Source organism: Dama dama, chromosome 22, assembly GCF_033118175.1.
Source record: "Dama dama isolate Ldn47 chromosome 22, ASM3311817v1, whole genome shotgun sequence".
In the NCBI taxonomy this organism is placed as follows: domain Eukaryota; kingdom Metazoa; phylum Chordata; class Mammalia; order Artiodactyla; family Cervidae; genus Dama; species Dama dama.
Genome location: NC_083702.1, coordinates 42,807,392 through 42,822,577, shown reverse-complemented (window position 1 = coordinate 42,822,577; position 15,186 = coordinate 42,807,392). Strand labels below are relative to the sequence as shown.

General features: G+C 40.1%; 1 long non-coding RNA gene across 1 annotated transcript; it reads left to right on the top strand.

The window, feature by feature from the left end:
• Positions 1-760: 760 nt before the first annotated feature.
• Positions 761-6,273, top strand: LOC133043328 (uncharacterized). Its single transcript, XR_009689685.1, has 3 exons — positions 761-1,171; positions 1,315-1,529; positions 5,965-6,273. It is a non-coding gene; the product is annotated as an uncharacterized LOC133043328 (long non-coding RNA).
• Positions 6,274-15,186: the final 8,913 nt, after the last annotated feature.

Sequence of the window (15,186 nt, the reverse complement as noted above, 5' to 3'; positions counted from 1 at the left end):
GAAAACTATGCATGCTATGGCTGACAAAAGTGGCCCATGTTTTTCTCATATAATTGACTCTCTTTTTTTTATGTTATTCTGCCAAATAAGAAGCCCACAGAGATGCTTCCTAAAGGTTTGCAGTAGGTTGAGTCTGCACTCCCAGAGCCTGGTTATTTCTCCAAGTGGAAACAACTTGCTTGACTTACAAAAATTTGTTGCAACACGTTCCTAAAGTGTAGAATATGGAACTGTGACAATTCACACAATTATAATACAATGTAATGGGATCTAAAACAGAAATGTTTTGGTTCATGTTACATAAATGGCAAGAGAATAGTAGAAGTTCAGCTGTGTACTTATTATCATAAATTCATCAGCAGCAGAAATAATGGCTGTATTTCATTATTATCATTTTTAGTCTCACTGTTAGTGATCTTAAGCAGAAAGTCAGTTAAACATATATTAGACAATTTACAACTTCTTATGACTTACACGAAAGGATTACAGCTGAATTATTTACCCAGGTGTGTCAAGAAAAAAAAGATTACACTTGTTTATTCATGACTGGTAATCTAATACCTAATAAAAGAAAACTTGTTCTCCTCAAGCATCGAGGACGACAGAAACATTCCAGCACCTACAGTGGTTCACTGTGAAAAATAGTGTGTTTACATCAATAAAAACTAGACTAATGCTTCTGATGACCGTTTTTCAGGAGTAAGAAGGCTGATAATCATCACAGCTTTATTTCCAGTGAGACACACTTGGAGGAGATGAACCTGAGGTGCCTTCTCTGATGAAGGAGGAAGCGCGGTGTTTGCTCCGATGACTGTGGAGCCGACCTCCACTCCCTGGCTTTGCTCTCACCTAAGGAGCAGTCCGGTCTTCCTGGGTGGCTCAGTGGCAAAGGATCTGCCTGCCAAGCAGGAGACATGTGTTTGAGCACTGGATCAGGAAGATCTCCTGAGAGAAGGGAATGGCAATCCACCCCAGTATTCTTGCCTGGGAAATGCCATGGACAGAGGAGCCCGGCGTGTTACAGTCCATGGGGCCCCAAAGAGTCCACCGACCACCAGCGTTTACAGACTCAGTGAGACCTGGGCTGTGAGGTCACCCAGCCCCGGGACCAAAGGTGTGAGATGAAGAGGAGGAGCAACAAGTGCCTTGTGTCCTGTGTCCTCTGCCTCAGGTAAGTATGTCTGTCTCCTTTCTACAAAATGACATCCAGAGTTCCTGCTGCAGTCGGGCCCCCAGCATTGGTTAGGTGAGCCTGGGTTAGCTTGCCCTGCCCCTGGCTCCCGCCCCTGCATGGATGCACTCTCTCTCATTCAGGGACCAAGTGGAGCATCAGAGTTCTCCATGCATCACAGGCATCTCCACCCGCCTAGGGGTGGAGACCACCCCTCTGCGACGATGAGTCCTCCATCACACCTACGTGGAGTCAGGGGCATGAAGTGCTTGTGAGCCTAAAACCAACACGCCAAGATCCAGGGGCACAATGTCAAGTATCCAGACCAACAAGTGGGACTTCCCTAGTGGTTCACCAGGTAAGCATACACCTGTCGGTGCAGGGGACACAGGTTCAATCCCTGGTCTGGGAGGATCCCACAGGCTGTGGGGCAACTGAGTCTGAGTGCTACACCTATTGAAACACATGCACTGAGAACTCACAACATGCTCCACAACAAAAATGAAACCGCCACAATGAGAAGCCCTCGCATGCATGGGAACTAGACAGTAGTCCCCTGACGCAGCAACTAGACACAGCCTGAGTGCAGTAACGAAGACCCAGCACAACCAAAAATGAAATAAAAATCAAAACCGAAAAAAAAAAAAAAAAAAGACTAACAAGTGGTCCATGCTGTAAGTTTTAAATAGCAAAACTATAGCTGTGCTGAAAAGTACGAATAACACATTTTTTGACTGCAGAGATCTACTCTAAAAGCGAGTTTGAAAATACATCATTTTAATGATCTTTGCTGAGTGTTTAATCTGCTCTTTAAAAACAACTTTCTGTTAAACAAATACTTTCTAATGATCAATAAATGTGCTAGTACTAACGTACATTCTTTACAACAGAAAGAATACATACGCATGGAATATTTGAAAGTGGGAAAGAGCCTTTTTTAGAGTACTATGAGTATAGAAGGATTTGTATACTAGAGAAAGTGTGTATCATCTCCTAAGATGATTTCACATTCATGAGACAGTTGGCATCTTATTCTCCAGCTGCCACTGAACCCCTGGGCATTTCTAATGCTTTTCTTCATTTGACAATATGCTCAGTTGCTCAGTCATGTGGGATTCTTTGCGACCCCATGGACTGTAGTATGCCAGGCTCCTCTGTCCATGGGATTCTCCAGGCAAGAATACTAGACTGGATTTCCATGCCCTTCTCCAGGGGAGCTTCCTGACGCAGGAATAGAATTCGTGTCTCTTGCATCTCCTGCACTGGCAAGTGGATTCTTTACCATTGCACCACCTAAGAAGCCCTAATATTATGTTAGAAAATTAAAAACAAATCCCCTGTGTGATAGAATTGGAGGCTAAATGTAAATCTACCAGATGTTCACACTAAGTCGACAAAGCCTTTCTTTACCACCCCCTTCAAAGCAGTCCTGTCACTTGGGGCCGGAGCCACAGTCGTCACAATAAATAACCTGTGAGCCCTGCGTCTCCTTGGTCCTGCTCCCTCTCCCTGGCCCCAGACAGACAGGCTTCCTCGCTGTGCCCCTGCCTCGGGGTCTTTGCAGTTTCTGTTCCCTCTCCTGAGAACACGCTTCCACAAGTGTCCCCTCGTCTCTGGCGCAAACAGAACTCCTGCACTCTCAGCCTGTTCAAATGTTACCTTCTTCGAGAGATACCCTTAGATACCCTTACCCGTTACAAACACTGTATCCTCACCAGAAATTCCCTAAATCGCTTCCCTGCTTGTTTTGTTCACGGCACTTAATGACATGTATCTCTGCAGTTTCCTTTGTTTATAGATTTATTAATCTCCCATCTTCTCTTTCTCCCCACTAGACCTTGAGATCCATGAGGACAGGTTTTGATTGTTTATCCAATGTTTGCAACCCTAGAGCCTACACAGGTGCCTTGTATGCAATCAGGTTTTTTTTTTTTTAATGGGGTATAATATAGGTGCTTTACAATGCTGTGTTCATTTCTACCATACAAAGTAGAAAGTGAGTCAAAGTGAGTGAGCAAAGTGAGTCAGTGGGCAAGTGAGTCAGTGAGTGAAAAAAGTGAGTCAGCTACACATATACATAAATCCCCTCATTTCTGGATTTCCTTCCCATTTAAATCACCACGGAGCATTGAGTAGAGTTCCCTATGCTATACAGTAGATTCTCATTAGTTATCTACTTTATACATAGTAGTGAGGGCTGAGGGTTAATTTCATGTCAACGCTAAATATCCTTTTTTTTTTACCATTCAATAATATCTGCCTCTGAAGTCACATCTTAAAATCTGAGTTATCACCAGCACATCAACTTAGAGAGACTGTGCTCATCCTAAGCCTGTTTTGCCTGAGGCCCTGCAGGGTCTCCCACATTCTCCTGTGGTCCACATTGAAATGGGGCAGCACAAAGCCTTACTAGTAAAATTCCACCACCCGATTCTGGTGACTCAGCCCTGACATTACACTGGAAATCAGCGTCAGTGGTGTGGATGGAACTGTTTCAAAGGCTGAATGCAGTAATCAGAGCCATTATTCAATCAATACACTACTTAAACAAAAAGTGGGTACTCTCATCTCCTCACAAATATGTTTTTATTGATTCTTTTCTTTTTCAAATCTTTGTCCTTTTTATTTAAGTACTACAAAATGGACATTAAGCCAGTTATTTGGAAGGCTGTTTTCTTTTTCATGTCATTTTTAAATTGCCTTATGAAACAATATTGTTTATTCATGCAAACCAAATGCCATAGTCAAAGTTTAAACTGGTGTTTATTTTAAAATAGTTTCTGCTCTGTTCTCCAGCTGATTCACCTGACTTTGCTTCTTACTCATCAACACCATTGACTTTTGGGACAAATTTAGCTGTGGTTCTGGATTTCCAGTGAAACTTTTAATGTAAATATACAAACCCAGAATTATTCAAACTATGGAGATGATATCATTAGAGTGCACACATAATGTGACTTTTAGATATCTTCTACTTGGATTCAGAATCAAGATGTCTGTCTAGACAAAAAGAAGCATCTTTAAACAAAGCAATCTGTATTTCACCCTTAAAGTGAACTAATTTGTTTGAATACAGACATTGGATTAGCCATGACTTATGTTTGCTTTCCTGAGCTTAAAATTATCTTCTAACTTTATTGCTTGATTCTTCTGTGATTCCCAATCTTATTTTTATTATATTACCATTTTCTTGTTCTAAAACACTTGCTTATTTTTTTGTGGCGAACAGTGTTCAGTTATTACAGTTTCACATTTGTTCTAGGTGGTTTCTGTACTTTTGTTCACACAAGGCCAAACGTTTCTGAGGGTTTTCAAAGAAGAGATTGGAGTTCATTGAAAAGTAGCATTTTCTGTGATAAAACTCAGCACATATTAAAGGTGTGAAGAAAAAGTCACTAAGGGAAAGCTAAACTCAGGTCATGGGAAAAATGAGAAATCACAGCCAATTCACAAGTACAGATGGAGAAAACAACATAATTACTTATTTGCTGGGCTTTCTTCTTCTTTATGCTTTCCTGGTCTCAAAAAATATCAGAAATGTATGTGGATCCAAAGGTAGATGACAATGAAGTGAAACGTTGATGTTTGGATGTACTAAAGTCAAGGATGTTGTTAGTGGTTAAGACGAATGCGTCTAAGAAAGGATTTATTTCCCATGACTCCACACTAATTAATGATTGAAACTGGGCACACTTGAAAATCGATTCTGGGACAGGGGTAAATACATGCATTTCTGAAAGTCACTGCAACTTCAGGAAGGGAGGATATATCTAGATGCATGGTTACAACTTTTTCTCTCTTCTGAAACAGTTTGTGCAAACACTTCATAGTTTTAATACAACTTTAATCAATGTCAGATCACCATTGCAGGAACTTCTTGTGTTAAAAGTTAATTTAATTAGATATTTCTTCTCTGATACACAGTTTCAAAGATGACTTTACGCTTAGTTCATCACATTAACTATTGTTTCATAGAAAAATAACAAAATTTGATTCTATGTTACCTTGTTCAGCAAAAATGCACAATGATTGTAGTAATTCATTACTGAAAATGAACTTCCCTGGTGGCTCAGTGGTAAAGAATCTGCCTGCCAATGCAGGAGATGCAGGTCCAGTCCCTGGGTTGGGAAGATCCCCTGGAGGAGGGCATGGCAACCCATTTCATTATTCTTGCCTGGAGGATCCCATGGACAGAGGAGCCTGGCAGTCTACAGTCCATGGGGGTCACAAGAGTTAGACACAATTCAGTGACTATGCAACCACCACCAATGTTGAAAATAGAAATACTCCCTAGGGCAAAAGAGTTAATGTATTCATTTGCTATTGATTCTGAAATTTTAAATGAAAGTTTTAATGACTACACAAACACTTGCATATGTATTTACTTGTCTTTATGAATTCTGATCCAATAATTAAAAATAGCCGGGCTCCATGTGAGTTACCAATGACAGCATCTTGAGTCATTTAGAAAGTGCTCATGAGAGAAAAAGGAAAAATTAATAAAGTGATTTAGCTATTGAATCTGTACAATCCAATACATATTTGCAAATTTGCTGCAATTCTTCTCAAATACTTGTCTTTCTCGAATGTATTCTGTTTTAGTTCATGAGATGTTCACCCCCAGCCACTGGGAAGGGAAAGGGTTAATGCACAAGCCAGGAAGATAAAGCAAAGTTCATGACTTTAAAATTTTTCATTTAAATTTATATTTAAAAAATTTTTTTCAAATGATTGAATTTTGACCCATATACCTTCATTACATATCCCACAGATTTTTTTTTTTTTTTTTGCAGGAGGGAATGATAATACTTTTAAAAAAATTTCTTGTTTGGAGGATAATTGCTTTACAATGTTGTGTTTGCTTCTGTTGTACAACAATGTGAATCAGCCGTGAGTATACATGTGCATCGGCCTGGAGGGGTGGGAGGCAGTGGGGTGCAGGAGGGAAGGAACATTTTTATTTTTTATTTTTCCTGTGCTGGGTCTTCCTTGCAGCACATGGATCTTCTCTAGTAGTGACTTATGGCCTTAATTGCTCAGTGGCATGTGGGATCTTAGGTCCCTGACCAGGGATCAAACCTGAGCCCCTTGCAGTGGAAGCATGGAGTCCTAACTACTGGACCACCAGGGAATTAATTTCTCCCTTTCCTTATCTAAAAATAAAGAAAGTATTTTACATGCTACCTGGATGATATGATTTTTTAACAAATCAAGTTAAGTTGGAAGAAACAGATAAATATCACAGACAGCTAGGAAAGGAGAAAGTGATGATCAGGAGAGGAAGTCTTTGCATAAAAAATAAAAATAGGATTACAAAATTAAAAAAAATTAATTGATGCCAAATAATATGTTGACTTTATTTTTTTGGGCTCCAAAATCACTGCAGATGGTGATTGCAGCCATGAAATTAAAAGATGCTTATACCTTGGAAGGAAAGTTATGACCAACCTAGATAGCTTATTAAAAAGCAGAGACATTACTTTGCCAACAAAGGTCCATCTGGTTAAGGCTATGGTTTTTCCAGTGGTCATGTATGGATGTGAGAGTTGGACTAAAAAGAAAGCTGAGCTCCAAAAAATTGATGCTTTTGAACTGTGGTGTTGGAGAAGATTCTTGAGAGTCCCTTGGGCTGCAAGGAGATCCAACCAGTTCATCCTAAAGGAGATCAGTCCTGGGTGTTCACTGGAAGGACTGATGCTGAAGCTGAAACTCCAATACTTTGGCCACCTCATGCAAAGAGTTGACTCGTTGGAAAAGACCCTGATGCTGGGAGGGATTGGGACCAGGAGGAAAAGGGGATGACAGAGGATGAGATGGCTGGATGGCATCATTGACTCAATGGACATGAGTTTGAATAAACTCTGGGAGTTGGTGATGGACAGGGAGGCCTGGCATGCTGCAGTCCATGGGTTCGCAAAGAGTCGGACATGACTGAGCGACTGAACTGAGCTGAACTGAATATGTTGACATCATGAGATGTGCTTATGTAGAAATGGACTGATTTCAGTAAGAAACAACGCCAGCAGGCGTAACACAAAAATATTAAATGTGAATGATAAAAGAACGCATTAGAAGAAAATCCTTCAACTATAACCTCCTGAGATGTGTGTCTTGCAAGCCTTCCATAACACGATTAAGCCAGAGAAGCTGAACTAATGGAAAGAGAGTATTAATAGATGGTGGTGAGTGGTCTTTACTTGAAAATGGGTCATTAAAAATCAATATCCAACATATCTTTGGCACAATTACATAAAAAGTGGATAATGCATTAAAAGTGCATATTGATGCATGGTACACAATGACCACTCAATAAATACCAGCGATTATTATTAGACAGTGGAAGTGACAAATAGATTCAAGGGATTAGATCTGATAGACAGAGTACCTGAAGAACTATGGATGGAGGTTCGTGACATCGTACAGGAGGCACGGATCAAGACCATCCCCAAGAAAAAGAAATGCAAAAAGGCAAAATGGTTGTCTGAGGAGGACTTACAAGTAGCTGTGAAAAGAGGAGAAGTGAAAGGCAAACAAGAAAAGTAAAGATATACCCATTTGAATGCAGAGTTCCAAAGAATAGCAAGGAGAGATAAGAAAGCCTTCTTCAGCGATCAATGCAAAGAAATAGAGGAAAACAATAGAATGGGAAATACTAGAGATCTCAAGAAAATTAGAGATACCAAGGAACATTTCATGCAAAGATGGACTCCATAAAGGACAGAAATGGTATGAACCTAACAGAAGCAGAAGATATTGAGAAGAGGTAACAAGAATACACAGGAAAACCATACAAAAAAGATCTTCATGACCCAGATAATCACCATGTTGTGATCACTCACCTAGAGCCAGACATCCTGGAATGTGAAGTCAAGTGGGCCTTAGGAAGCATCACTATGAACAAAGCTAGTGGAGGTGATGGAACTCCAGTTGAGCTATTTCAAATCCTGAAAGATGATGCTGTGCAAGTGCTGCACTCAACATGCCAGCAAATTTGGAAAACTCAGCAGTGGTCACAGGACTGGAAAAGGTCAGTTTTCATTTCAATCTCAAAGAAAAGCAATGCCAAAGAATGTTCAGACTAACACACAAGTGAACTCATCTCACATGCTAGCAAAGTAATGCTCAAAATTCTCCAAGCCAGGCTTCAACAGTATGTGAATGGAGAACTTCCAGATGTTCAAGCTGAATTTAGAAAAGGCAGAGGAACCAGAGGTCAAATAGCCAACATCTGTTCGATCATCGAAAAGGCAAGAGAGTTCCAGAAAAACATCTGCTGCTGCTGCTTGTAAGTCGCTTCAGTTGTGTCTGACTCTTTGTGACCCCATAGATGGCAGCCCACCAGGCTCCTCCACCCCTGGGATTCTTCTGCTTTATGCCAAAGCCTTTGACTCTGTGGACCATAATGAACTCTGGAAAATTCTTAAAGAGATGGGAATACCAGACCACCTGACCTGCCTCTTGAGAAATCTGTTTGCAAGTCAGGAAGCAACAGCTAGAACAGGACATGGAAAAAGAGACTGGTTCCAAATCGGGAAAGGAGTACGTCAAGGGTGTATACTGTCACCCTGCTTATATATGAGATATGCTGGGCTGGATGAAGCACAAGCTGGAATCAAGATTGCCAGGAGAAATATCAATAACCTCAGATATGCAGATGACACCACCCTTATGGCAGAAAGTGAAGAACTAAAAAGCCTCTTGATGAAAGTGAAAGAGGAGAGTGAAAAAGTTGGCTTCGGTTCAGTTCAGTTCAGTTACTCAGTTGTGTCCGACTCTTTGTGACCCCATGGACTGCAGCATGCCAGGCCTCCCTGTCCATCACCAACTCCAGGAGTTTGCTCAAACTCACATCCACTGAGCCAGTGATGCCATCCAACCATCTCATCCTCTATTGTCCCCTTCTCCTCTTGCCTTCAATCTTTCCCAGCCTCAGGGTCTTTTCTAATGAGTCAGCTCTTCTCATCAGGTGGCCGAGTATTGGAGTTTCAGCTTCAACATCAGTCCTTCCAATGAACATTCAGGACTGATTTCCTTTAGGATGGACTGGTTGGATCTCCTTGTGGTCCAAGGGACTCTCAAGAGTCTTCTCCAATACCACAGTTCAAAAGCATAATTTCTTTGGTGCTCAGCTTTTTTTTTTTTTTAATAGTCCAACTCTCACAAAAGTTGGCTTAAAACTCAATATTCAGAAAACTAAGATCATGGCATCTGGTCCCATCACTTCATGGGAAATAGATGGGGAAACAGTGACAGACTTTATTTTTTTTGGGCTCCAAAATCACTGCAAAAATGGTGACTGCAGCTGTGAAATTAAAATACGCTTGCTTCTTGGAAGAAAAGTTATGACCAACCTAGACAGCATATTAAAAAGCAGAGACATTACTTTGTCAATAAAGTTCTGTCTAGTGAAAGCTATGGTTTTTCTGGTAGTCATGTATGGATGTGAGAGTTGAACTATAAAGAAAGCTGAGCACCGAAGAATTGATCATTTTGAGCTGTGGTGTTGGAGAAGACTCTTGAGAGTCCCTTGGACTGCAAGAAGATCCAACCAATCTATCCTAAAGGAGATCAGTCCTGGGTGTTCATTCGGAAGGACTGATGCTGAAGCTGAAACTCCAATACTTTGTCCACCTGATGTGAAGAGCTGACTCATCTGTAAAGACCCTGATGCTGGGAAAATATTGAGGGCAGGAGGAGAAGGGGATAACAGAGGATGAGTTGGTTGGATGGCATCGCCGATTCAATGAACATGAGTTTGAGTAAGGTCTAGGAGTTGGTGAAGGACAGGGAGGCCTGGCGTGCTGCATTCCATGGGGTTGCAAAGAGTCAGACACGACTGAGCGATTGAACTGAACTGAATGCAAGAAAGATGACCACCATCATCCGTGAGGCTCAGTTATTTCTTTTTGAGGCTTACTTAGTAAAAGAGTAACTCCAAGGCTTTCCTGGTGGCTCAGGCGTAAAGAATCCACCTGCCAATTCAGGAGACACGGGTTCCATCCCTGGTCAAGGAATACCCACAAGCTGTGGGGCAACTAAGCCAGAGGCCACAGACACTACACACACACACCATAGAGCCTGGCAGCCACAACTTCTGAGCCCATGTGCCGCAAGTATGGAAACCTGCACGCCACAGCAAGAGAAGCCACTGCAGTGAGAAGCCCCCATTCGCTGCAACTAGGGAAAAGCGAATGCGGCAACAAAGAGCCAGCACAGCCATAAATAAATAAATACATAAATAAACATTTTTTTAAAAGTCTAACTCCAATGATTGATGAGTGATTTTGACCCTGTTTGGTTCTGCCTCATCATGGAACTGTTAATATTTAATGGAAGCAACACAAGCAGTGAAATCTGTTCACTAAAATCTGTTTGTAAGGCCTTCCTCATAAACTGCAGAACATTAGAACTTGAGCATTTTTGACTCACCAGATTCTGCTGCTTCACACAACTCAAATAGGTCCAACCGCACTCTCTAATAAAAATATGTCCAGGGTGTGCTTGGGGTTCCAAAAATGGGGTGTCTCATTTGCCCACTAGAGTGTACAGTTCATGGGATGTGAACCTGCCTGGCCCATCACACAATATTTCCTCAATGAATACAGGAATAGCTTTTTCCACCAAGTTTTTTGTTTTTGAACTTGCACTTGTCTCACATTTAAAGCAAAGTGTTAATTGCCCTTTTCCCTGTTGTTTTATTTAAAACAACAAAACTCCTAAGTCTTCTATTCTTAAATTCTTCATCATATCCAGACCCAGTCTTCCTATATAGAGCCTTGGTTGCCATATCCAGAGCTAACAACTAAATAAAAATTAGGGAAAAAATATTTTTTCTCCCAATACAAGGGTCTGGGTTCAATCCCTGGTCAGGGAACTAGATCCCATATGTCACAAACAAGACCAGGTGCAGAAAAATAAATAAATATCTAAAAAATAAATAAAAGTTTCTATTTCTTATGAGATTGTTTCAGAAACATTTCAGACCCATGATACTGTATTTTCATATTTATGCAAAACAGGTTTTACAATAATCAATGCTATAGTTTCATACAGCATGACGCTGAGAATAATCCTCACCAAAGACCAGATAGGTCTTAAGTGATATGACATTGCTTAATTTACCGCAGTCCAACACTGGTCTTCCATTTCATCTGTATTACAGTAGTAAAATGTATAAATAAAAGCATAAAGATACCACAGTAAAAATAAATAAGTACTGTGGTCAAGAAACAAAGGCCCTCTATAGTTTCTCTGGACCTAGAGCTCCTCCAGGCTCCACCTGTGCCCCATCCCCACTCCAGCTCCTCGGGACACCTGTGCTTTCTCACCGCCCTGCCAGCTTTTCAGATGAATTCAGGAACCCTCCTGCAGCTTCTCCTAACAGTCGTGAGCAACAGTGCAAGTAAGGTGTGTGGGTGATGTGTTTACATTTTTAAAGACAAAATCACAAGTGCCAATAAACTATCAAATAATATGTGAATCTTCAAGACAAGACTTTAAAATGTGTGAAATTATGAGTGCTATGTGACTGAAATTTGACAAAATATCCAAGACTGCTGACTACCACTGCCCAGCTTTCATGTTCTGTTGAAGGGATATTTATATAAATAATTGAAAACAGTGATTTTGCTAAAATGAAGGTAATAAAAGTTTACAAAATATAACTCAATTTTTTTCCATCTAAATACTACTTTCCCTTCAATAGATCACCTTGATTTGTTCAATCAAAATTATATTACTTCAACATTATCTTTAAAATGAAAAGATAAATTAGAATGAAAAGAATAACTTCCAACTAATAAAAATAAATGGAAAAAAAATAGTTGTAATATCACACCCCCCCAAAAAAAGAAAAAAAAAATAATCAGAATGACTTGAATTAAGCTGAATTTAAATACTTTTGAAGATGTAATTAAATCATTTATTTTTATAAAGATAAGACTAATGCTTATCTAGTTTAATATCATTTACCTGCCAAAATAAACTATGGATGTAACGTTCCACTCACATTTCATCTAAAGCTACCAATTTGACAATGGTGTTAATTGTTTAACATGGTAAAAGTTTTGTAAAGTATTGTGGTCCTTTAAGACTGTATGAATTCTATGATAATTTGGGATAAATTGATACTTTTTCTCTCACTTTTCCATTTTGTTGACATTTTCCATTACTTCTTTCAGAATGACTCGATTGCTTTATTTATACAGATCCTGTGCCTTTCTTGTGGACATTGTTTATAAGCATTTTATTATTGCTCTAAGTATCATGGAAAGATTGTTTCCAGTTCTATTTCTAGGAAAGCCTTGCTATCCTACAGATAAACTATTGATTTTTGTGTTTATATATTTTGTCAACTTTAGGCTTTAGCAAAACACCATCAAAAAACCCCACTGAGCAGACAAGGGCTACTTTGCTGGATTTGCTGAGATAAGAAAGGAAAACACCCTTGCAGAATCTTAACCGCTCAGACAGGAAGAGTGGAGTGATGGGTTTACAGGGTGTGATTGGGTGACAAGATTCTCAGACAAGTCTTGTGAGATCAGGAACTCCTTGGGAACTGGCAGTGTGTGAGACACAATAGCTTTATACTCATATGCATACAAGACCAAGTTCTGAGCCAAGTTTGCGCGACAGGTGGTTTTGCTAATTTACAGCTAATATTCAGGGCTAAGTGTTTCCCAGAGCCAGACTTACCTGATATTTCATTTTTCTCAGCCTTCACATAGTGACAAGAATGTATCGTGGGGATGTATACTTTCTAATCATGGGGAAAACCAAAACCACGTGGGTTTAAGCTCTCAGCCCCCCCTCCGTGACATCCATGTCACCCCAGGATGGAGATCACAACACCATTGTCTGCAAACAGAAGCAATTTCCATCTTCACTGCTTTTTGGTTAGCTGTGGATATATGAGAAGACTCTACTGCAGTTTTCCAGAATCTATTACTGTCATATTTGCTATTTCTTTTTGCTCAAAGATCACTTATTGGATCACTTGAAGGGACAAAGTCCATTTCTCAGTATTTCTATTTTGGTGATGACATATCTGTGTCATCACAGATGGAATGCAACATGGAATAATACTAAGAAAGACTTGTCTCAGGGTTTGGAGTCCTGTATTCATCAGGAGCTAAGGGTGCCCAAGCTCTCTTTCTGTGAAACATGGGCTACAAAGTGGCCAAGTGTTGTTATTGTTCAGGCAGACATCTTCATGTCTAGGTCTTGATGGGAGTTTTATTTTTCTGGCCACTTGACCCATTGTCCTGTCATTTACAAAGCACTTATTGCTTGATTCCAATTACACAGAAAATCACCTTTCTTATTGCAAAGAACTAGCCTCAGAGGAAGCTGGTTGTCATTCAAAGGAACACAAGTAAAAACAATAATTATACCAAATGTGCATCTTAATCAAAAGACACACAAAGGAGTGACTCAAAGCACTGAAAGAAAAATTAAAGATGGAAAACATATACACATTGTAGATAAGAGGCTTGAGTATCTGTTAATAATCTAGATTCTTAAGTAAGTGAAGAAGAAAGTGAGGACACAAGGAGAGAACACAGGAGAGCAGGCCGAAAGAGGACAACCCGTCTCTGATACTGGGAGCCAGCTTCCTGGGTCTTCTGGAGAAGTAGTCTCCTGGATGAATCGTCATCTTGGTCGGTGTTCTGGGATTAGGATTATGGCCCCTGAAAAAGTCACTATAAACTTCTTGAGGAGCCTGGCTTGAGATCTCTGGACCCTTTAACTTAAAGATGTAGGCTCGCTCCTGCCAAAAGTGGGCAGGGGGAGCAAATTTTTAGTAGAGACCAGGAGTAGCTCTGGAGATAGATGGAGGCATTTGAGAAGAAGCCGCAGAAATTCAGACCGTGAAGACCAAGGTACAGTCCCAACAGATCTGAACAAGACAGTCAATTTATGAGAGTATGAACAAAAGATACCTAGATTTTTTTTTGCTTGAGAAAAGTTGAAAGTGTTAGTCACTCAGTTGTGTTTGACTCTTTGCAACACCATGGACTGTAGCCTGCCAGGCTCATCTGTTCATGGGATTCTCCAGGAAAGAATAGTGGTGTGGGTTGCCATTTGTAAAAATTTAATAAGCTATAATTAATAATTTATGCACATTTCCACAATGTAAGCATATTATGATTAAACATGAACTTAAGTGAGATTGACCCTTACTGTCATATATTAGAAAGTCCTGCCTACCTCCTGGGATACATGAATGTGAAATTTAAAACCTAACTTTAGAAAATATTTGAATCAGTTATTAACTTCCCTTACTCAAAGAAAAAGAAACTCAAATTTATTTAAAAGTGTATCAATATGATTGCCAGAGTGTGTTAATGGCCGAGAGAAGAGTATTTGAAAAAGATTCTGAGGGTTTCTCTGGGGGCTCAGTGGTAAAGAATCCAGCTGGCAATGCAGGAGACATGAGTTCGATCCCTGGTCTGAGAAGATCCCACATGCTGCAGAGCAACTAGGCCTGTGCCACAGCTATTGAGCCTGTGCTCTGGAGCCCGGAGTCACGACAAGAGAAGTCACCCTGTATCACAACTAGAAAAAGGCCCACACAGCAATGAAGACCCAGCACAGCCATAAACAAATAAAGAAAAATTTTAAAAAAGATTCTGTGCTGTACAGTAGGTTCTTGTTAATTATCTATTTTATTCATAATATCAATAGTGTATATATGACAATTCCAAACTTCCCAATCATTCCACCCCTCTGTCCCCCTTGGTGACCAAAATGAGAAGGAAATCCAGAAATAGAGGGGATAGTCATCCATTCAGCTGATTCACTTTGCTGTACAGTAGAAATGAACAGAACACTGTAAGGCAATTACACTCCAATAATTTAAAAAAACCCACAAAAAAAGAGATTCTGGTCTCATGCCCCATTTAAACCCTACCTTAAAAACAGACTTCTCTCTCTAAAAAGAATGAGTCAGGTGAAAGCTGAAGTGGCCTTGAACCTGCTAAAATATTTTAGGTGGCTTGTACAGTCCTGTAAGA